The sequence below is a fragment of the Lygodium microphyllum genome, chromosome 20 (genome assembly GCF_053477565.2).
Source record: "Lygodium microphyllum isolate KBCC chromosome 20, Lygodium_microphyllum_v1.1.10, whole genome shotgun sequence".
In the NCBI taxonomy this organism is placed as follows: Eukaryota; Viridiplantae; Streptophyta; class Polypodiopsida; order Schizaeales; family Lygodiaceae; genus Lygodium; species Lygodium microphyllum.
In genome coordinates, this window is record NC_141154.1 from 85,653,407 (window position 1) to 85,678,872 (window position 25,466).

The following is a 25,466-nucleotide window of genomic DNA, read 5'->3' on the forward strand; positions in this document are numbered from 1 at the left end:
TTACAACCATTTGATCAACACCATATTTCATAAAACTGTATCTGCCCCAAACACTAAACTAGAAGCAACCTACTTTATGTATAGTATGTACATTACCTACATCCCCTTTATTTACACGATTCTGTAGATATATTTCTTTAGACGGAACCCATTGATTCTATTATTGTGAATAGTCCCATCTAAATCTTGTAGCAAGTAAGTGTTATTTTCAAACTGTTGCTTGATGAGGAAAGGTCCTTCCCATCTAACTCAAAACTTGGCTTGAAAAGTGGAGTCCAAGCTACTGTCATATCTCATAACTAGCATTCCCTCTGCAAGATTCTTCTTCTTTAGCTGTGTATTGAACCATTCCCTTCTCTTCATAATCTAATTTTCACAACAATTCATTGGGTATGCAAGTTCAGTCCTCTGTCAACTCCCAATTTTGTTTGATTTAATTGATGCTTTCTTACAAACTCCATCATAGGGAACATGACATTCATAGGTAATAAAGCATCTTTGCTATATAAAAATTGAAAAGGGGTGAATCCTGTACTTATCTTCTACATTGTTCTACAAGCCCACAAAGCTTGATGTAGATAATCGTCCCAATATTTAGGATGCTCTTCCACCAACTTAAAGAGAATCTTGTGTAACGTTCCATTGAATGCTTTCACCAATCCGTTGCACTGAGGGTAATAAGGAGTAGCAAATCTATGTCTCAAGTCTAGTTTCCTTGTTAATTCTCTCAATAGCTTATTTCTGGAGCCAAGACCTTAATTTGTCACTATTTCTAGTGGTATTCCAAATCTACAACATATATCCTCCATGAGAAACTGAGTTATATTCTCTTTCTTGTAATTCCTTGTAGCCTTAGCTTCAAGCTATTTGGTCATATAATCAACTGCACTAATGATGTAAAACTTTTCTATTTTTGTACCAAGTAAAGGTCCAATAAAATCCAAACCCCACTTCTCAAATGGTCCATAGGCAACAATGGCTTTAGCAGTTTCTAGAATTAGTAACCTTTTTGCATATGATTGGCAAGCATGACAACTTTTACACCAATGAGCAACATCAACGCTCAGACTAGGCCAAGTAAGTCATGCTAACAGAATTTTCCTTTTGGCAAGCTCAAAACCAAAATGACCACCACATGCTTCCTCATGACACGAAGATAAGCAAGCAAGAATCTTAGAACTATCCAATACTATTCTTAGTACATTATCAATCTCCTTCATGTACAACTGATCATTTATGAGCACATATGCCTTGGCCTTTCTAACAATGGCATACCTTTTATATTTATCAGCCAATGACTTTAACTCCCTAATTTTTAGAAACTCTTCAATTAGGTGAAGGCTTTCCCTACCCTCATATCTAGGATTATCCACCCTCATGGCAACAACATATTGGGAAAGAGCATTTTTAGCCAATTCATGAGCTCTACAATTATTCTCCTTACCAATATGCCAAATTTCAAATTTTTTGTAGTTGCCTCATGAGGCCTTTTATCCTAAAAAACCAGTCTTTCAAAACATCTTTATTGGCTTTCCAAACATTTTGAACCTGTCTGACCACCAACATAGCATCTCCTTTTGCAACTATCTTCATGTATCCTAGCCGAATACATTGTTTCAGACCAGTATGTAAACTCACATATTCAGCTTCATTGTTACTTTGTATCTCTTTAATTTCTCGACTTCCAGAAAAGACTTCTCGATTTTCAACGTTCATAATGACAAAATCCAATCCTCCCTTTTTGAGCATTCTTTTGTAACTGCCATAAAAAACAAGTTAGCATCTTTATCATTTATCTCCTCATGAATTTGCGGATGCGGAATTAGTTTTCGTCTTATAACAGTTGCACTTTCAATAGGTTCTTTATAAGTCAAAATATCAGCTAAGTTAGCTTTTATAGTATCCTCCTTCAAAAATGTAAATTCAAATTCTTGCAAAGCTAGCAGCCACTTAGTAACTCTTGGAGCATTTTCAGTAGATTGCAAAACTTGTAGAAGCAATTGGGAACTAGTAAGTACTACAAATGGTTTTTGAATCAAGTATGATTTCCATCTTTTAACTGCATATCTCAGCCCCCATACCAATAATTCTTCTTCCATCCAAGCTTTTTCAATCGCTCCAATGTATCTGCTTATATAGAACACATGCCTCATATAAGACATCCCCTTTCCCTTCTGCATTAAAATGGCTCCCACTGCATTTTTCCCAACACTGATGCTGATGAAGAAAGGTTCATCCAAGTTTGGAGGCATAAGAACTAGCAAAGTGCTTAACTTTTCTTTAATCTACAAGAATGCATCCTCTTCAACTTGCGTCCAAACTAAAGGATCCCTTTGAATTGCTTTCTATAAAGGATATACATACTCAGCTAGCATATTGAATGATCTTGATAGATACCTCAACTTTTGAACAAAGCTCATTAGTTCTTTTATAGTTTTTGGAGAATCCATAGAAAGTAAAGCCTTGACTTTACTAGGCTCAGGTGAAATACCATTAGCAGACACTTCATGACCTAAGAGTATCACTCTAGTTTTTGCTATTTTACATTTATTAGGGTTTAGCTAACCGCCATCCTCATCAAATCTATAAGAAACTTCATCAAGTTTTTGAGAGTGCCCTTGAGTTGTACACACAAAAGTCATCCATAAACAGTTGCAAACATTTCCCAATGAAAGGGGCAAATACCCAGCTAACCCATCTTGGAAAACTGGCATTAGACCAAAAGGCATTACTCTATAGCAAAAGCATCCCCATGGGGTAATGAACATTGTTTTCTTTTGATCTTCTTCTACTATTCTCATTTGGAAATATCAAGAGTATCCATTGCACACACTGTAAAATTCATTACCAGCCACTTGATCCAAGATGTCATCCTAAAATGGAAGAGGATAGTAGTCTCTCTTAGTAGCTGCATTAAGAGGCTTGAAATCAACACATACTCTTCACTTTCCATTCTTCTTTGGCCTAATTACAATAGAAGACACCCACTCTACATCATCAATAGGATAGATAAACCCCGCATCAAGCAACTTCTAAATTTTAGCTTTAAGTACATTTTCTTAAATTGTACCAAGTCTCCTAAGTTTTTGAGCTATTAGTTTATACATTTCTTTCAATTTGATATGGTGCACAATGCTGTTAGTACCCCTCAGTTGGTGATATTTTGTGGCAAACAGTTTTGGGTATTTCTCATCATTAGTCAAGTCATACCCCAGCATATTCATAAGCTTAGGCAATCCAACATTCATTTTAGGTTGCTAATCACATGTTTCCTGCATGAAGTCTGTACTTCCTACAACAATATTTACAACTTTTTCCTCTCTTTTCGAACCTTGGATTGACAACCCGAAGAGGTCAACATCCCTAGAGAGTAGGCTAGCTTCCCATTCTCTATCTTCCTCATCAAGGCTGGAATTTTTTGAATCACTACTTTCATCACCTCCAGCATCATTCTCATGTCCATTTTGAATGACAAACCTTGTTTTCATATCATAGATCACCCTCTTATGAGCTGGCTTCTCTAGATAGAGTTTCAATTGACCTCTGTACCTCTTGTCTGGATCTCATACCAATCAACCAGAGTCGTCCCAAAATGAGAGGATATGCCCCAATTTTTGTAGGCATAACATGGAAATCCAAACATGCTCTTTGGCCTCCAATCTTGACTTTCAAGTTCTCAATGAATCCCAAACATTTCACTTTTGAGCTGTTTGCCATTTTAACCTTAAATAGTGACTTGCTTGTCATTTTAAGATGCATTTGCAACATTGCGTCTTCAGTGATTACACAAACTTGTGCACCACCATCAACATAAACTTGATCAATTTTCCTTCCATGTATCCATGTGTCCATGACAGGTATAATGTCTTTCACATGTGACAGGTATACCACTCCAACATGCCCGGTTTGGGTTTTTCCTTTCCTGATACTAACCAATCCATGTCACTGCCTCCTCAAAGACGGGTTCATTTGCAACAGCTAACCATCTGTAACATCAACCTTTTTACCTTTTAAATCCTCAAGCAAGTTGTAAGGAACTTGATTGACTCCTAAAGAAAAGTCCCCCATTTGAATCTTCCTTCGTTGTCTAGATTTCTTGCTAGTTTTTGGATTGTTTGCAAACTATTTTCCCTTTTTAATCCTTGCTGCCTTCTGAGTTTCAGTTTCACTATCCCTCTCTCTAGCTCTCTTATTATCTAAAACATCTACATTTTACCCATCATTAGACATACTAGTTTTGATTAAATTCATATCCAATGTGCCTTCATTAGGCCTTCTACAATTGTTGCCTAGCTGGTTCAAGTGGCCTTTGATCTTGTTGAGGTCTAGCATCTTGCCTAGCATTCCCTTGTGGCATGGAATACATCTCCCCTCCTGTTCTTCTTGGATAAGGGCAATTAGGAGGAATATGACCTCTTTCCCTGCAATTAAAGCATTCAAAAATTTCCCATCTATTTCTTGGAAGTCCTCTAAATCTAGGTTGCATTTGAGGCTGCCTTGCCTGCAATAAACTCATATTCAAATTCAGATTTGCCAACTGTTCCTGCAGTTTACTAATTGCATCATCATTAGGTTTCCTATGTGTAACGTGTCCGCTCATCTGCTTGTGGGACACGTCTTAGCAACCCATTGGGAGGAGGGTCTAGAAGGCTCCGCTTGGCACTCGCAAGGAATGACACAGGGTTTGCGATCTAGGTCTTCTCGAGTCTGCCTCGAGCAAAAGTGTCTGGCCGTTCCCACTTGGGATCGACCTGAGGTCAGGGTTCCTTTCCTATAAGTAAAGTCTCTAGGAAGAAGCTAGCGTCGAGATCTAGATGTACCACTTTGCATAGGAACAACAGAGTCGAAGCGGATTCATGCTGCACTTGGTTCATGGAAAATGGGAAACGAGAGGGATGCGAAGTTCAACCTCTCTGCCATATGGCATAGTCCCATTCCTTTCCCCTAAAACAGAATAAATCGGGATTCTACATCTACTGACACTAGGACTTCATAGTCTTATTATCTTATTATTTGAGAAAAGTTCCCAGCTAACCGGGACCACCCTTCCGTAGGATGGACCTAAGTCACGTCCACTGCACTTTCCTTAGTTTGCTTTAGTTATCTAATTACCTACCACAATTATGTTTTGACATGCAAAAACAGCTTCCTTAATTAATCAAATTAATCACGGGTTCCTTCACGCAACTTAGGCACTGACAAAAAAACAATGTCAAGCAAGTTCCTTTTTTCCCAATATCTGTTCTTTATTGATCATAATCCTGGAGTACATCCAATATCATGCCCGAAGGCTATCCCAGCAATCTACAGGATTTTTGCTCCAAGTTCCGTCCGTAGACTCGTACAGGGGCCTTGAGATCATGAGTGCAAGTGTATATGATTGCAAAACATGAATTCTAAATGACTATTCATGCACAGAACTGGTTTAAAAGCTATCATTTTATGTGAAGTAAGGCAAAAACCTTATCATCTTATGTGTGTAAAAGCTATCATTTCATGCATATAAACTTATGCGAATTCCATACTCTACCATTTCATGCATATAAACTTATGCGAACTCCATACTCTACCATTTCATGCATGCAAACTCCATACTCCACCATTTCATGCATGCAACCTAGCACTTAGAGTAAACGAAACCCTAAGACTCGTTCTTGTTCCATGCACGTAGCTAACCCCTTCATTTCTTCCATGAGAAATAATACACAATTAATTATAAAGCTTAGAACCTAGGTTTGATTTGTGATCGTAGGGGCATTCGTTATGTTGGTCGCTCCACTTGCCTCTCCAGCATTACCGGTACCAACGATAGCCTTGGCACCTACGCTTCTCGCGATTTTCTTCTTGGGAGCCATTTCTACTCGGGGTTTCGGTAGTCCGGGCCTTAGCGGCCTTGAATATGACCGGTTCAGAAGGGGAAGGTTGCGGAAAGGGGATCCTTTGCCGATGAGGGGGTGGCTTGAGTGTGGCTCCTCGAACCATCTTCACTCTCCAACTCTCTTCCTCTCTCTTTCTCCTTCTCTTCATCTCCCTCTCTTCTTCCTCTTCTCTTCTCCTTCTTTCTCTCTCTTCTTCCTCTTCTTCTTCTTTTTCTACTTCTCTCTTCTCTCTTTCTGCCTCTTCTACTTCTTCTTCACTTCTTCTTCTCCTTCTCTCTCTCTCCCCCTCTTCTTCTCTCCCTCTTTTCTTCCTCTCCTTCTTCTTTCCCTCTTCTCCTTCTCTCTTCTCTCCTTCTACCTCTTCTTCTTCCACTTCTTCTTCTCTCTTCTCTTCTTCTCCTTCTTCCCCTTCTCTCTCTCCTTCTCTTCTTCTCTCTCACTTCTTCTCTTCCTCTTCTCTCTCTCTCTCCTTCCTTCTCTCCTCCTTCTCTCCCTCCACTTCTCTCTTCTCTCTCCCTCCTTTCCCTTCTCTCCTTCTCCTTCTCTCCCTACACTTCTCTTCTTCTCTTCTCTCTCCCTCCTTCCCCTTCTCTCCTTCTCCTTCTCTCCCTCTACTTCTATTCTTCTCTTCTCTCTCCCTCCTTCCCCTTCTCTCCTTCTCCTTCTCTCCCTCTACTTCTCTTCTCTCTCCCTTCTTCCCCTTCTCTCCTCCTTCTCTCCCTCCACTTCTCTTTTCTGCTCACGAGGGAGGCCGCAGTCGACAGGCAGCCCAGGAAGCAAGTGGGGGGTGGCTTCGGTTGAAAACCCCAGGGGGGGCATTGTTACTGTGAACGGAGGGTGAGGGTGTTCTTCAATCGAAGGCCGAGAGGCCCGCACAGTGCTGCCGATCGGAGAGTGGGGGGAGAGGAAGTTATCGTCGGAGCCCTTAGGGCTGCTGCCGCTGCTGCATGGAGGAGGTGGCGATGTAGGGAAGGGGGGGGCATAGTCTCCGTGTAGACAAGGGAGGGGAGGAGCCTCCCCTTTTATAGGAGGGGGAGGAGGTGGGTGGCATGGGCAACCCTCCCACCTGGGGGCTGCATGCCCCCCATCACCACCACTCCCTCTCTCTCTCTCCCCGACGTGCTATCGACGAGGAGAGAGAGGGGGAGTTAAAAAATTTGAATTGATAATAACTTTTTTTTTTGAATTTAAGGGGGGGAGTTCCTATCGGCATGTTACATCCTCTCCCCCTTAGAGGAATTGAGATGTCCTCATCTCAAGAGGACCTGGGGGTAGGCATCCTCTTCGGGATAATCTTTCCACTGGATGAGGTATTCTCTCAAGGACCTTGACCTCAAATGTCTCTCCCTGACATCTAGGATTCTATCAGGCCGTAGCTCAAGGACTCCTTGGCTAGGCATTACAATTTGTTGATCATCAAGTACTTGGTTCGGATTAGGTAGATATTTTTTCAATAGGCTAACGTGGAATACATTATGAATCTTTAGGGATGCGCGTAGCTGTAGTCTGTAAGCATTAGGCCCCAGGAACTTAATGATCTTATAAGGTCCACAATATCTTAGCTTCTTGTACTCTCCCAAGGACAATGAACTCTTTTTAGGGTGTACACGGATGAAGACTATATGAAGGATCTGTCTTGCCGTTTCAAGTCACTGTAAGCTTTTTGTCTATCCTTGGCAGCTTGGATGTCTTGTCTTATTGACTTGATTTGATCTTCCATGTCTTCTAGCATCTGCCTTGAAGCTTCTACCCTCGAAGTTGGATTAGAGAAGCTCAAAGGGGTATGACAATCATGCCCATACAATGCTTGAAAAGGGGTCATCTGAATACTCTGTTTGTAAGAAGCATTGTAGGCAAACTCAACCAGTAGCAAATATTGAATCCACTTTTTGGGTTCACGGGAACAGTATGCCCTAAGCATATCTTCAATGACTTGATTGACTCGTTCTGTTTGACCATTAGTTTGGGGATGGTAAGCTATATTGAAATAGAGTTGAGTCCCAATAGCCTCAAAGATAGCTCTCCAGAAGTATGATGTGAATAGAGAGTCACGATCACTAATGATTCTTCTGGGTAAACCATGCAGTTTGAATATTTTCTTAATGAACAATCTTGCAATGTTTGAAGCTTTATAGTTTGTCTTGACAGGGATGAGATGTGCGACCTTGGTGAGCATATCTACTACAACCATAATAGAGTTGTATCCTCCCTGAACTTGGGGTAGGCCAACAATGAAGTCCATACTAATGAATTCCCATTTCATTTGGGGAATGTCAAGTGGTTGCAATTTCCCAGGCATTTTGACATGTTCTGCCTTAATGCATTGACAAGGCAAACATTCTGTGATATATTTGAGAACGTCACCCTTGAGCCTATCCCAGTAATAGCTCTTTCTGATTGCATTAAGGGTCTTCGCATAGCCAAGATGTCCTGAGAAAGGGGAGTCATGGGCTTCCCAAAGTATCTTCTGCTTGAGAGTTTGGCTTGCAGGGATACATAATCTTGTCCTAAAGTAGACAAGTCCACTACTGACAGAGAATTCTTGATACTTCGTCTTTAGCTTGGGGTCTTGATCTTTGATGGGGATCTCCCTTAGAAAATTCTGATAGATGGGTCATGACATGCCTCTTCTTTAGCTAGCTCAAGAATTGGGTTGTTTGGCATTGATACCTTTGTGGCTAGTGACCTTGCTATTGATGGATCTTGCAAAATAAGAGAATTTAGAAATGCCTTGCGACTGAGTGCATCGGCAACTACATTCTCTTTTTCGGGCCTATATTTGATTTCAATATCATATTCTTCCAGCACTTTGATCCATTGACGTTGCCTCATATTGAGCTCATTCTGGGTGAAGATCCATTTAAGACTCTTATGGTCTGTCACTAAGGAAAATTTGTTACCTAGCAAGTAATGCCTCCAAAGTTTGAGGGCATGGATGACAGCCAACAGCTCTAGGTCATGGGTAGCATAATTCCTTTCATGGATCTTCAATTTCCTTGAAGAATATGCTACCGGATGACCTTCTTGCATAAGCACACATCCTAAAGCAAGTGTACTAGCATTAGTTACCACTTCAAACTCCTTACTAAGATCAGGAAGTTTCAGGATGGGTGCTGATACTAAGCTTTGCTTTAGTTTGTCAAAGCTGGTCTGTTCGGCAGGTGACCATACAATTGCTACTTGCTTCTTTAGTAGATCAGTCATCAGAGGTGATGCAATCAAAGCATAATCTTTTAATGAAAATCCTGTACCATCATGTCAATCCAAGAAAGCTACGTATTTCTTTGACAGAAGTTGGTGTTGGCCATTCCAAAACGTCTCTGACCTTAGCTGGATCTACTGAAATTCCTTCCGCTGATACAATGAATCCCAGATATTCAATCTGTTGCTTGAAAAAGGCACGCTTCTTCTTCTTGGCATAAAGCTTGTGTGCTCTCATTGTTTCAAGAACAATGCGAAGGTGGGGTTCATGTTCTTTTTCCTATTTAGAGTAGAGTAGGGTATCATTAAAGAAGACGAGTATGAACTCATCAAGATAGGGCCTAAAGATATCCTGCATTAACCTGTTGAAGGTAGCAGGAGCATTTGTTAGCCCAAATGACATCACTAGGAATTCAAAGTGTCCATATCTTGTGCTGAATGTAGTCTTCAGGATATCTTCGTTGATCCTTATCTAATAATATCGAGATCTGAGATCTATCTTAGAGAAGATCTTCGCTCCTTGAAGACGGTCAATGAGTTCATCTATTCTTGGAATGGGGTATTTATTTTTTATGGTTGATTGATTCAACCCTCTGTAGTCAATGCATAGACGAAGTGTTCCATCTTTCTTCTTTTGGAATAGCACTGGAGCTCCCCATGGCAAACTGCTAGGACAGATGTAGCCTTGGTCTAATAGTTGCTTGAGTTGCTCTTTCAGCTCAATAGCTTCTGGGATAGACATCTTATACGGCCTCTTTGCGACGACTGGTGCAGCTCCTAGTGCCAGCTTGATTTCATGGTTGACTTTCCTTTGAGGAGGAAGTTCTGTCAGGTCTTCAGGAAATACGTCTGCGTATTCCTTTAACCATGAAGGTTCTTCACCAGATTCCTGATTCTGATCTAGCTTATTCAGTTTAATCAGATAGACAGGTAGGCCCTTTCTAACTCCTTTTATTATCCGTGTTGCTTTTGCTAGTTGTATTCTTGGCTTACCAGCCTCTCCTTGAGTCGTGACTAGTTCCCCTTCAAAATTTCGGAAGGAGACTTGGCCCCTCCCACAGTGGATGTGGGAATCATTGGGTATTAGCCAATCCATTTCGAGTAAACATTCATGGACACCTAGGTTCATTACCCTGAATCTCACCGAAGTTGGCTCCCCACCCAGTAGGAATTTCACCTTAGTAGTTTGCCTAGTACAAGAGACCTCACGACCATTTGCTAACTCCACAAGTAAAGTAGGTGCGTCTTTTGTGGCTATCCCTAATATTTTTGCACATATTGGAGAAATGAAGGACTGTGTACTGCCACAGTCAATTAGGGTTTTGAAGCTTTTACCTTTATAATCTGATGGAGTTTGAATCACTGAGAATTGGCGATTCGGACCCTTCTTGTGCAGAGCGGTGTGAATCGTTGCCCTCTCAATGTCAGCATCCATGGATGGATCTTCTTCATCGTTCAACTCTTCCCTCTGGCCATGACAGTGGTTCCTTGGACATGGGCGGCTCCTTGGAATTTCCCTTGGCGATGTCCTCTACAAAGCTTGGGACACTGCCTCTTGAAGTGTCCGGGCTTGTTGCAATGGAAGCAACGTGGGTTGCGGTCATTACTTTGTGTAGGAACAAAGTTGTTGACAGCATTGGCCCTAGCTTTCTTTCTTTGGCCCTAATTCTGACCCTGCGCTCTCTTACTCTGAGCCCTAGTCATACCCTTATTCTGATCTCTGTAAGGCCAAGTCCTGTTGTTCCTTGGTTTGGTCTACACTTCATGTATTATTGGAGCAACTCGAATGAGTGCGTCTTGTAGGTCCGTTGGGCGCATGGATTTCAATTGGGTGTTTATGGGTGGATTTAACCCAGCACAGAATTTTGACACCTGTTGTGGCAAATCCATTGGAGGCGCGTACTTTAGGAGTGAAACAAACTTTGAATAATATGCATCAAGGGATAGTCCTAGCTGCTTCAAGTCATAGAATTCGTTCATCTTTTGTGTGCGGTAGGCAAGTGGTAGATACCTCCCTCGCACAGCTTCCTGAAGCTTCTCCCAAGTGACTGGCCCTTCTGAGATTGCTTGGTCTCTGCACCACTATTTCCACCAAAGTCTCGCTTTGCTTGTAAGCTTAAGTTTGGTAAGCATGGCTTGATTAGCAGGTGCAGTTCCTACTGCCTCAAAGTAGTCCTCCATGGACTCAATCCAGATCTCAGCATCGGCTTGAACAGTCCTTTCCTTGCCATCAAACTTGGGTGGCTTAATTTGTTTGAGAAGAAACTTCTTCTCTTGAATCACAGCTGAACTTAGTGCAGGAGTCGGACTTGGAACTTGCGCTTGGGGTTGCGTCTGGACAATAAGATTCATTATGTTAACATCTTATCAATCGTTCCCCATATCACATTAATATGACTTGCACAACTTTTAGCCAAGTGACTTAATCACTTAACACCTTTGCTAACATTTACGATCAAGATAGACAATAGTAAAAAAAAAAGTCGTATTCATTCATGAGGGCATAACCCTTTGAGTACATTCATTTTGGAAACGTAGGACAGCTGATTGATACATCAGTTTGGGGAAAATAGGATTGTGTTACAATCGGCTACAAGGATGGAATAATAATATGGAGTGGGATCATGGATTTTCAGGAAACAATAAGTCATAGGAAGCTTGGGGTATCCCTTCCTTTGATACCCATTCTTCTCATAGCGTCCTAACACTTTGATCCTGTCGGCAGGGATCACCCGGGTCACTTCTTCATAGACATACTTGTTCTACTTGACTTGTCAACCACCAACATGTAAAGTTGCGTTTGCATTAGCTTCGACAAAGATGAATAGCTTCACGATCTTTAAATCCTCCATCCACTTGATTCTCTTCAAGTTGCTCTGAAGGTACGCGAGTTGATGGGCCGCTATGTAGTATATTCCTGATTCTCCTGTCCATCTCTGTTTCGCATACAGGGGTGAAGGATTGTAGATGCAGTCCAGAATATTCATCATGCCTAGCCTCTGGTGATAATTTGAAGCACGCATTGTAGTCATGAACATGACCTGGAACATCGAGAACTTGCTCCATGCTTCGTGACTCTACAACCCAACATCCATAAGTAAGTAAAGAAATGTTTTCAACAGAAAACACTGCTCTATTCCACTCACCTTCCCCTGATGACTGTCCCCTTATTCCCTTTATTTTCCTCCATAATGTTCCCTTGTAATCTTTGAATCTCGTTGGTACGCTCTGATACCAACTATAATGTGTCCGCTCATCCACTTGTGGGACACGTCTTAGCAGCCCATTAGGAGGATGGTCTAGAAGGCTCCGCCTGTGGCACTTGCAAGGAATGACACAGGGTTTGCGATCTAGGTCTTCCCGAGTCAGCCTCGAGTAGAAGTGTCCGATCGTTCCCACTTGGGATCGACCTGAGGTCAGGGTTCCTTTCCTATCAGCAAAAAAGTCTCTAGGAAGAAGCTAGCATCGAGCTCCAGATGTACCACTTTGCGTAGGAACAACAAAGCCGAAGCGAATTCATGCTGCACTTGGTTCATGGAGAATGGGAAACGAGAGGGATGTGAAGTTCAACCTCTCTGCCATATGGCATAGTCCCATTTCTTTCCCCTAAAACAGAATTAACAGGGATTCTACATCTACTGACACTAGGACTTCATAGTCTTATTATCTCATCATTTGAGAAAATTTTCTAGCTATCCGGGACCACCCTTCCGTAGGACGGACCTAAGTCACATCCATCGCACTTTCCTTAGTTTGCTTTAGTTATCTAATTACCTACCACAATTATGTTTTGACATGCAAAAGCAGCTTCCTTAATTAATTAAATTAATCACGGATTCCTTCATGCAACTTAGGCACTGACGAAAAAACAATGTCAAGCAAGTTCCTTTTTCCCCAATATCTGTTCTTTATTTATCATAATCCTGGAGTACATCCAATATCATGCCCGAAGGCTATCCCAGCAATCTACAGCATTGCTGCTCCAAGTTTCGCCCGTAGACTAGTACACGGGCCTCGAGATCCCATTTCAAGTCACATCGACCTCTTGTGCGGGATTCGGAGGCAAGGGACTTACAGCCAGAGCCTCCCCTAGCACCCAAGCATCCTCCCGCTCCAAGGAGCACCCATGGAGAGAACTCTTGCGACGGGTTAGGTCCATATACCTGGTGCAGCTAACAATCCCCTTGGATAGGGCCAGGCAGACAGTCGGAGGTAACTGTTCCTACCTCTCCCTCCAGGCTTTCAACCTGAAGCATTAAGTGTTTTTCTTTGAATTAGTTCTTTGAGCAAAGAGATCAAATAATGTACCTAAGTACAAGCACAAACATTTCGGAGGTCATTTGTATCACCGACTGCTAAGATGTGACTCCCTTTTTTCTGGATGCTCCTATCATCCGATCCTGGGTCTTTTCCTCGGATGCTCCGAGCATCCTATCCTGGATCGTTCATGACTTGGCAAGATCCCAATAATCTCAAACAAGATTACGCAAGCAAATGTAAGTTAACTTATTTTGACTTGCTCTTCCCTTGGGTTCTTCCTTATGGTATCTTAACCCTAACTCAGGCATTAGTTGGTCAATCAAGGCAACGGACATGCCTTATTCGCAACCCAACCAAGGGTCTTTTAATCTTCCAGTTCCAACCAAGTTTGGTTAACACACTTGGCAACACATGACTCTTCATTTAGGCCTTCAAGATATAGTCTAGATGCATGCGTTCCTTCCATTTCTCTTAGTGCGGTTCTATGCAGAATTTTCCAATCAACCTTATCCATCATGCACATGGTGTGTTTAGTATAGTTGTACATCCTAAACGACCTTTATGTCTCTTCATTCCTGGCAGTGAATACTTATCCCTAATGCATCGGATCACATGTGACTTGTGTATATGAAAGTCTAGGATTTTGTCCAACGGTGCAAGTGTATCTCATGAACGGAAACTAACATTTCATGTGTTTCTTTTAATCATGATTACGAAACATGAATTCTAAATGACTATTCATGCACTGAAATGGTTTAAAAGCTATCATTTTATGTGAAGTAAGGCAAAAACCTTATCATTTTATGTGTGTAAAAGCTATCATTTCATGCATATAAACTTATGCGAATTCCATACTCTACCATTTCATGCATATAAACTTATACGAACTCCATAATCTACCATTTCACGCATATAAACTTATGCGAACTCCATACTCTACCATTTCATGCATGCGAACTCCATACTCCACCATTTCATGCATGCAACCTAGTGCTTAGAGTAAACGAAACCCTAAGACTCGTTCTTGTTCCATGCACATAGCTAACCCCTTCATTTCTTCCATGAGAAATAATACATAATTAATTATAAAGCTTAGAACTTGGGTTTGATTCGTGATCGTAGGGGCATTCGTTACGTTGGTCGCTCCGCTTGCCTCTCCCGCATTACCGGTACCAACGGTAGCCTTGGCACCTACGCTTCCCATGATTTTCTTCTTGGGAGCCATTTCTACTCGGGGTTTCGGTAGTCCGGGCCTTAGCGGCCTTGAAGATGACCAGTTCGGAAGGGGAAGGTTGTGGAAAGGGGATCCTTTGTTGATGAGGGGGTGGCTTGAGTGTGGCTCCTCGAACCGTCTTCACTCTCCAACTCTCTTCCTCTCTCTTTCTCCTTCTCTCCCTCTCCCTCTCTTCTTCCTCTTCTCTTCTCCTTCTTTCTCTCTCTCCTTCCTCTTCTTCTTCTTTTTCTACTTCTCTCTTCTCTCTTTCTACCTCTTCTACTTCTTCTTCACTTCTTCTTCTCCTTCTCTCTCTGTTCTCCTTCTCTTCTTCTCTCCCTCTTTTCTTCCTCTCCTTCTTCTTTCCCTCTTCTCCTTCTCTCTTCTCTCCTTCTACCTCTTCTTCTTCTTCTCTCTTCTCTCCTTCTCCTTCTCTTCTTCTCTTTCACTTCTTCTCTTCCTCTTCTCTCTCTCCCTCCTTCTTCCTTCTCTCCTTCTCCTTCTCTCCCTCCACTTCTCTTCTTCTCTTCTCTCTCCCTCCTTCCCCTTCTCTCCTTCTCCTTCTCTCCCTCTACTTCTCTTCTTCTCTTCTCTCTTCCTCCTTCCCCTTCTCTCCTTCTCCTTCTCTCCCTCTACTTCTCTACTTCTCTTCTTCTCTTCTTCTCTTCTCTCTCCCTCCTTCCCCTTCTCTCCTTCTCCTTCTCTCCCTCCACTTCTCTTTTCTGCTCACGAGGGAGGCCACAGCCAACTGGCAGTCGATGAAGTAGGTGGGGGGGTGGCTTCGGTCGAAAGCCCCAAGGGGGGTGCTGTTACTACGAACGGAGGGGGTGTTCTTCAGTCAAAGGCCCAGGGGCCCACGCAGTTGCTGCCAATCGGAGGGGGGGAGAGGAAGTTATCGTCGGAGCCCTTAGGGCTACTGTTGCTGCCGTAGGGAGGAGGTGGCGATGTAGGGAAGGGGGCATAGTCTCCGTGTAGACGAGGGAGGGGAGAAGCCTCCCCTTTTATAGGAGGGGGAGGAGGTGGGTGGCATTGCCAACCCTCCCACCTGGGGGCTGCATGCCCCCCATCACCACCACTCCCTCTCTCTCTCTCCCCTACGTGCTATCGGCAGGGAGAGAGAGGGGGAGTTAAAAAAATTTGAACTGATAATAACTCTCTTTTTTTTGAATTTAAGGGGGGGGAGTTCCTATGGGCATTTTACACTATGGCCTTGTTGAGTTCCATTCTCCGCTCTTTCAAATGTCCCATGAAGATTCACAGTTTCCTGTCCTGCAGTTCCTACAATAGTGTTAACTTAATTAGGCCATAAAAATGCATGCACAACAATACCTCTTGATTGAGTGGACCTCAATTGTATTTTGTTTACTTTTCTTTAGCTATTTTGACTACATCTTCATATATATCAGGGTCTTTAATCAGAATCTTTTCTCTGATTTCAAGTTTGAGCAATGAAACAAACTTGTCCTTTTTCAAGAACATCATTGGAGGTTTCTCCATACTCTATGCAATTTCTATCCATTTTGCTTCAAATCTCACAACAAATTTAGACACTTCCTCATTTTCTCCTTGAAACATCCTTTCCAAATATTTCCATAAACTCTCAGGAGTTTGCTTTGTTGCAAACCTTGTAAGGAACTCATTTTTTACGTAATTCCAATTTGCCCTTGTCTATTCATTCAGTAAGTTCCACCATAATCTTGCAAAGCCTTCAAGTAGCATCTTGATCATTTGAAGCTTATATGCATCCGTGTCCCTTCGAGCTTGGTAAGCCATCCACTCCAATCTCTTGATAAACTGATTAGCATCCTCATTTTCAGTACCAAAGAAGGGTGCATATCCAAAAGCCACCATGCTTGAAACCTTACACTTTCCAACTGATCAAATTAGCAAGAGATCTTCAACACAAGAGATCCTCAGTGGGGGCACCAATCTATGGTAGGTGAATTGGGTAGTCGGCCTCTAACAACCCCCAAGACAACACCACAGCGAGGATCTCACCTCAACAAAACCCACGAAACAACACCATTGAACACATGATCAAATATTTTTATCACTCAGTCCTCATTGAGACTTCAACTCAACACTTAAGCATCTTAAACCTTTAAGCTCAAATTTTACAATTTTTAGAGAGAATCTGATGCTAAAACAACCATGACTGAGACTTTGACAACACGAGCTTTCAGATTCACATAACTCCTATTTTTAGTGATGGCAACACAAGAAAATTGCCCCACAAAGCGTGGTTTCCTCAATTAGTGAAAAACCAGTTGTAGATCCTTTCTGTTCTTCTTTTTTCAGAGCACACATTGATACAATCCAAATACACAAGTAACCAAAGCTTTATACGTCAAATTTTCATGCCAATTCAATGGCTACAAGCACTTCACTATTATAGACATTCCATTACTACATCAAAACAGAGTTTACACTGATATAGCAATTTCCATTTATCAACCCAACTCCTGCTACAAGTAAGTGTTAGAAAGACAAAAAAATGATATTTGCATGTGTTACCTCAGTTGACTCCATGCGGCATCATGTCTCCGGTCACTCATTTTCACCCACCAACATCCCTCGGTCCTCTCCTCTCTATTTTGGTGGAGATAGAAGGTCAGTCGCTCACTCTATCCCCCCTCTGTCTCAAGCTCTATTGATAGATATAGGAGGATAGCTGACACCAATTAATGTAATTAGCATTGTCACTTGTGTGAAGGGTAGCTCAAACCAATTAATGTAATCCAAATTGTCACTTGTTTGAAGGGCTGATAGATATAGGAGGGTAGATGACACCAATTAATGTAATCTGCATTGTCACTTATATGAAGGGTGTTATGCCTTATGCACAATTGATGGTGCAATTGTGCATTGCACCCTGTGTTGGTATATGGTGCAAGAAGGAAGGCTAGGGAGCCTTATAGTACTATACATAGAACATATTGTATTTTGTGCATTGAGAGGCCCAATCTGCATATGCACACTGTTACAAATCACAGTTGGAAGCATGAGAGAGTGTGCACAAGAGGGAGAGGAGAGCTCAAGTACAAGAATAAGATCTTGTTTAGTCAGTTATTCAAGGTACAACTAGTACACTCTTCCCAACTATGAGTGTTTACTTTAGGCTATTTATATAGCCTCTGGGGGAGTTAGGGTTAGGGTTTCCTCTTTCTCCCTGTCCTCCAGTCCATTTACACATAGTTACCCTTATCCTCTCCAGTATAAGGAGAGTTTCCATGCTTATTTCTCAACACCCCCCCTCAATGCCAGGTGGTATTGGATATAGCATGATAGGATGCCCCCCCTTAATCCATAATGAGATGCCTTTATAAATCAGGCTACAAAAGAAGGTTATAGGTAGAGAGTGTTACAAGACTCAAAAGAGTCGGTCATCTGTGGATTGGGAGACAAAGTTGGCCTCCAATTCCTTAGGTACTTCTGGAACACTGGGACACTTACTGGTGATATGCCCAGTCTTTTTCATTTATTACACTTCATTTTGTCAAGATATTTCTTTCAGAAGCTGCTTACAATATGTCCTTTTTTGTGACAGAAGGAGCACTTAAATTAGTAGAAGCGGTATGGACTAACACTTGCTCACGTGAAGTAAATGCAGAAGTCCCTTCAGTATGGTTTCTCTTCTCTTCATCCAAGCAAGACTGGATGGTACTTGCCAAGGTTGGGTTCGGGATATTAGTTAGGGTAGTCACAAGGGTTGGAAAAACCTTCTTTACAAACTTCAAAAGGATGGCAATGACAGCTTCATCATGAATGGGTGCTCGACTTCTTCACCTTCATGTGGTAGTCATTGATGCTCATATTTTCTCTTTGCACATTATGCAACTCTTGCTTGAGCTGCATTTTCCTGGCTTGAGTATTTGTGCTATACATTTTTGACAAAGTATCCCATGCCTCCTTTGGCGTACTTGCATCCTGAATATGCACAATCATAGAGTCTGAAATACTGATAGACAGCCAGTACATAACTTTCCTGGCTCTCTCATGCCATGCTTTAAATGCCTGCATTTGCTGTTGATTGGGAACATCAGGAAGAACTGGTTCTTCTTCATTTCCTGCAACAAATTCCCAATATCCTTTTCCCATAAGGAAATTCGTCATTCTAAACTTCCATGCTTGGAAGTTATTCTTGTCAAGCTTTTCAGTGACAATCTGTGAGAGAGAATCAGACGCCATTACAGAACACTGCAAAAAGTTATGTCACTGCAAAGAACACAGCTTCAGTCTCACAAGGGCTAATTTGCAAAACTGACGAAAGTGGTATTTGACCACACAGTCACTTCCTAGTGACGATTTTGCATAAACAGGAACCAAGGATGATTCTGAAACTCCCAATGTCTCTGCACACAAGCATACGATGCAATTTCTACAGTAACTTTTCACCGACTTGTAGAACAGTGGTCACACAGCATAAAACTGGGCCTTTTCCTGAGTGCGTGCAGAAAACTTCCGCCTCCAAAACAGGCCCCGAAATGGCCTCAAATAAAAAAAACAGGGTCGCCGCGGGCTAAAGTCCTCGCCCGCAGCATATATTGCCCTCTTGCTTCACTGCGAAGGGTGTCTCAACCTGAGACAATGCACTCTTGCAATTTTCAGATGTGCTACCTGCAGAGATCTGCTCCCAAAATAGAAAATGAAAGCAACACTGCTCCTCTAACCAGAACACCGCGAGCTTAGCTTGCTTTCTTGAGGTCCTTACCACGAACAAGGCTCTGATACCATGTCAAGATTGTGGGAGAGAAGGAAGGAGTCTCACTTGTAGCTTTCTTGCTTGCACAATGGGGGAATACACACAGAGGTGGAGGCTGAAAACAATTTTTTTCTTCTTAGTTGTGTAAGCCAAAAAGAACTCTCATACAAAGAAATAGAAGAACCCTATATATGGGTCTCAAACCAAACTCAAATAACTAAGGTGGCATACTAACTGAGCCACGAACTAGAGTAGATAAGGATAGCTGTCATCTAGCTATTATTCATGGGCAGTGTACCAACCGCATCTGCAAACTGATAAGTCGGTGACATAAATGCACAACGGTCACCCTGGCATATCATGAGTGGAGCTCGATATCTCAACAATTATTCTATCATTGAATGATAAGAAGGTACATCACTTTATAGGCTCATGATGGTTCCCTTTTTCTCCACTGTGCTTATGGGATTCAGGCATCCTCTCTAATAAACTATTTGAGTCTTGCCCTATTGCTCCATACAAAGAGGCTGTCACATGGGTGTGATTGCATATTTCTCAACACCCCTCCTCAATCACAATCATAAAAGAAAGCACTAAGTATATAGAGGCTGTCATGACTAGAACCTTTCTAAGTGTGGGTATGCCACAAACATGGTGATCATCTAGAGGCTGTCATGCAGAAAAGGCTAAGTGTGGGTGCCAAACACATGGTTAACATCTAGGGGTTGTTACAAGGCCTCATTAAGTGTGTAGGGGCCGTTATGCATAGGCTACATGAAGAGTTTTACAAGGCATATGTCAGGAGCATTAATGGCAAGTACATACAATAAAAAGTTCTAGTGAAAAGTAGAGACAAGGGCTGACATGCCCTTGTCATTTTCTTCATGAGATATGTCATGGTAAGCATAAGAGATCTTCTTTTCTTTGTCTTCTTCTTTGATGTAGTCCATTTTTCTTTCTTTGATGCTCTTTTTGTCTTCATGGTCTTCTTTTTCTTGATCTTTTTCTGTGTGCTATGTCTGGTCTTCTTCTTCATTATGGTCTTTTTGGTCTTCTTCTTCATTAACTTTGTCTTCTTCTTTATGGTCTTTCTAGTCTTCTTCTTTATTGACTTTCTCTGCATTAATTTTCATGTCCCCCTCAAGAAAAGTGGTCATCATCTTTGAGATTTGCATGCTTAATGTCTTCAAAATCTTCAAATGAAATCATTGATCGCACTTTAGTATGGGCAGCTACATTTCTTCTTACAAAAAATAGTCTTGCTATGGCTTGGATGACTACATTATAGTCTATCCACTCATAGAATCAGATTACAATCTGTATAAAATATATTTCACCATTTTATAAGCTAGTATGCTTCTTGTGTGGTAATATATCTTTGCCCAAAAAAGAACAAGCAGAGTATAGGTTGAAAAGAAAAGAAGGCCTGGAATATCTAACAGGATAACCCTGGTAATATATCTTTGCCCGAAAAAGAACAAGCAGAGTATGGGTTGAAAAGAAAAGAAGGCCTAGAATATCTAAGAGGATAACCCTGATAATATTCCTTTTGAAGGAGAAAACATATTGGTAGAATCCAAACACCAGTGCTCGACCAACACAAAGGAGTACATTCAAGAGATGGAATGATTTTTGTAAGGTCCATCCATATTCTCGCACTCTAATCTAAATCCGAAATAGTTGTATCAATGCTATTGCATCGAGCAGTGAACAAATTGCACATAATGTATTAAAAAACTCATGCTGCTGAGCACTGGAATCATCCCCATCGTCCCACCAATTGCTTAAGACATTCACTATATGGGTGAAATGGTGATGTGGATGCATCAAAAGGCCAAGTGACTAGCCCATGCCTTGTTCTCTGCACACACATGGTTCTAACACTATTTGATCCTCACCATATTGAATTGGTTGATGCAACAAGGATCATGGAATGTGTGCACAAGAATTCTCTCACCAATTTGTAAAAAAGCTGCCTACTAGTCGAGACAAACTTTCCTTTTCTTGGTTAGCCTGAGATTGTAGATTGGAGTTAGAATTGGCCAATGGCAGCACCAAGAAGGGGATTCACAAAGGCAAGAAAATGGTGGGGGGGTGGTAATAGAAAATAAAGTGATGACAAGAAAGGGGATTGATGAGTCGAAGGCAAGAAAAGGCGCAATGAAATTGGTGCAGACAAAGAGAAAGGAGAAAGAAACAATAAAAAAGAAGGCACACACACCTATATGCATGCATGTGCACAGAGAGAGTAGAGAGAAGAGTTGAGTTGAGCTAAGCCATGCTCACCATGGCTCTAATACCATGTTGAAATGCATGGATCTAGAGCATGGCTATGGCAGATGGACCACAAAGACAATGTTCATGATGATATAGATTAGAGAGACCAACTGTTACTCAAGTGAATTAGGTTCCAAGATGGAAGCTTGGACTCATAAACACAATCTTGAGTATGACATTGACTATGACTGAAAGGACAAAGTACAATAGTATTCCATCATTGAATGATAAGAAACTACATCACTTTATAGGCTCATGATGGTTCCCTTTTTCTCCACTGTGCTTATGGGATTCAGGCATCCTCTCTAGTAAACTATTTGGGTCTTTCCCTACTGCTCCATACAAAGAGGTTGTCACATGGGTATGATTGCATATTTCTCAACACAAAAGACTTCATGGTGTAAAGGTTATATTGGGCATCTACCTTCAAAGGAGAATGTGTTGATCCACTATGGATAGTGGAGTATGTGATATCCAACCCTTATTCTCACAAGTCCTTTCTTACATTGCACAACATGCTTTATTCTCATATGTTTTCTTTTAAGCCTTTACCTATTGATCTTCTGTTTATCGGATTGATCAAGTTGATCTCCTTTCTTATCAAAAGATCTTTCAATGCTTTTGTGTTTATTTCTCCCTTCTTACCACTAATCCGGATTCCATTCCCATGCTTACTTTCCACCTTGCATTATCTCCTCATATCCCTACATTTACCCCTTGCCCATTTATCATTTAATCTACTATTACGCCAATTTCTCTTGATTCTCCTATTGCTCTAGCTTGTTTCATTTACTTCTTCTATCAAATCTCTTTAGTTTTTTTGTTTTCTTTCCCTCCTTTTCTGGCATCCCTATCACTTAATATTTTCACATTCTATGATTTATCATATTCAATGTGATTCCCTTACATCAACCTTCTGATTATATAAACCCTCCTTCGGTATCAAGGTCATGGATACTAGTGGATTTGATAGTGATATACTTCATCATCGACATTGGACTTCACAAGATTTCTTAACCATACCATTTTTTAATAGGTCTATTATTTGAGGATCATGGGAGATTTTTTATGCATGTTCACATTCCTATCTTTAGTTTGCTCATAAATATACTCAATCAAAAGATTATTTTGTGAGGTTGGCCCTACTCACTTTTGTTGGTATTTAGCTTTTATGCATCGGCAGTTGCACCTAAATACAAGGAATTCTATCCCTCCTCTTCTCATCAATCCTAATGAGGATGTATCAAGAGCTCAAATGGATGTGCTGTATTATTTTGCTCAAGCTTTTCCTACTAGGTTTGTTGTCCTGAATGGAAAGGATGTGTTGTCTCCAATTCCTTCAGAATGTTCCTATCTATTTTGTGAATGAGAGCAATTCATTGGAGAGATTGAAGCTTAATATGTAGTTTAAAAAGAAATGTCTTCATCATTATAAGAAAGTGGAGTAGCTTTTTGATGTATCTTGATTTTTAATGAAAGACCTTCTTTTTGCTCCCCCTTTTTGGGGTCATATGCGATTCAGACTACAATATCTCATGAAAGTGAGTCAATGTTTTATGGATGTTTTGTCTATGTGAACTGTGTATGTGTATGTGTATGTGAGTTATCCTTATCATGAGGAGATGAAATTGGAGGTGAAGATGATCATTAAAGGAGGATGTTGATTGAAGATAAAGCTATGGATTTGGTGCAGATAAGAAAGAAAAGCTATTGTATCCTTTAATAGTTTGTTGTATTATCTTTTTCTAAGTTAAAGGATTGGTTAATATTAGGTTATGTTTTTCCTTTTATATATTTGCCTGGATTGAGGTTAATTTGTGGCTTGGATGAAATTAGACGAGCTCATGGATTGAAGCTAATGATTGGAGTGATTGTAGAGAGAAATTAGAATAGGGAGATAGATAGTTATGTATAAATCAATTATCATAATGAAAGAAAGTGAAACAAATTTAAAAGAAAATATATACCTCAATGATAGCTTATCGAATGTGATAGTAGATGAATGCACCCATTTTTTTCCTCCCCCTCTTGCTAGTATCTATAGCCCACAAAAAGTAAGTGCCAAGTGGACATGAGACGAGTATGCTGTGGGGATATGTAGAGTGTTGAAATGGTTGTATTTTTAGCTATTTATTATTGGAATTTTGGTGATTTTTATTTGATTTTATGGTTGATTGATTAGTTTTTGGATAGTTTGGAAGTGTTTTGGAGTATGTTGAAATGGGTTGAGTAGGTTTGAGAAGCTCATGATGGTTTTTGATTGAGTTATGATTGTGTTGTTCGATTGTGTGGTGTGTCTGTTTGATTTTGATAGGTTTATTTTTGCTTCTATTTTGATTTGTTTTCTTTCTATTTGAGAGGTTATGATTGTGAATGAGTGGTTTGGAGAATGATTGGAAGTAAGTTGGATGGTTTTAAATTGTTTGGATTGGTTTTAGTTTGAGCTGAATGGTTTTTTGTACCCCTTTTTGACCTTCGATTAAGCTTCTGTAGATCTTTTGTTATCTTCTATATGCTCTTTTGTTATTTTCTATACACTTTATTTCTTAATACTCTAATCCTAGAGGAACCCTCTAGGGGCAACAACTCTTACTACAATGATTTCAATGCTTAGTAACCCTATCATAGAAATGGCCAAAAGAAAAAGCAGCGTAGGATCCAAGCTTTCAGAGAATGCTAAGAGAAATCCCCATTAAGGATACAAATCCAAAGCTCAAGTCTAAATATTACGATTTTTTCATAAATGAGGAGCTTGTCTATTTCAAGATAAGATTATGTATTCTTGCAAGTCAAGAACTCAGAAAAAAAATACTTTGGGAAGCTCATGAATCTCCATTTTCAGGTCATCCTAGATATACTAAGACTCTTAATGCAGTCAGAAAAAGCTTCTTCTGGGAGAGACTCAAGGGTAACGTACTTAAATATATTACTAAATGCCTAAATTGCTAGTAGATTAAGGTTGAACGTGTTAAGTTGCCAAGCAAGCTCCAACCACTTGACATCCCTCAAATGAAATGGAAATATATTAGCATAGACTTCATAGTTGGATTACCCCTGGTACGAGAGTTACGTACCTTATTCCTGTAAAACCAATTATAAGGCTTCCAATATCGCCAAATTTTTCATTAAGGAAATTTTTAGATTACATGGATTACCCCAAAGAATCATCAGTGATCATTGTTCTACTACTACGCGAACACAATGTGAAAAACCGTAGAGTGCATCATCATCCAGGTTTCTTATTGATCTAGAGAGTCAATGCCATATTAGTCATTAGTGCTAGTGTCCATAGTATGGATGGTTCAAAAATTGGAGGCCCAAGAGGAACACTAAGAAAAATGGGAAATCTACTACAAGAAAATTTGTATTGTATCATCAACAAGCATATTCTTCATATTTGAATCAACCACAAGGAGAAAAACAACACCAATCTTCTCAAACCTTCATGCAGCTTCATATAACAATTATCCCATAGATTTATCATAACAAAACTTTAATACATCAAATTCTTCATCAAAAGAACAAGAGAACACAAAGGAATTCTCTATTTTGAATGGAAATCATCACATAATATTCATCTTCAATAGCTTCATAGTCTTCATAGTCTCTCTCATAATCTCTACCTCATAAATATATTGCTTTGAATGAAAAATTGGCTCTCTCTCACTCCTTATCTCTCATACACATGCTCTCTCTCAATGTACATTGGAAAAATCAAGAATAATCATCCATAACCTCTCTTTGGTCGTGGATACCCCTCCCAAGAGGTATGTTTGACATGAAAGGTCACAAGAGCCACTATAGTGTCCTTTCGCAGCTCAACAATATCTTTCACTTTAGTCTTTACTTGAGTCTTTAGCGGCTAATTCTTCTGCTTCTTTGACCTATTTTGAACTTGTATTCATCTCTTCCAAAGATTACAAAACTTCCCCAA

At 40.7% G+C, this 25,466-nt stretch overlaps 1 pseudogene; it reads right to left on the bottom strand.

Annotated features, from left to right (window-relative positions):
* Nucleotides 1-20,395: 20,395 nt before the first annotated feature.
* LOC148019102 (tobamovirus multiplication protein 1 pseudogene) lies at nt 20,396-21,082 on the bottom strand (annotated as a pseudogene).
* Nucleotides 21,083-25,466: the final 4,384 nt, after the last annotated feature.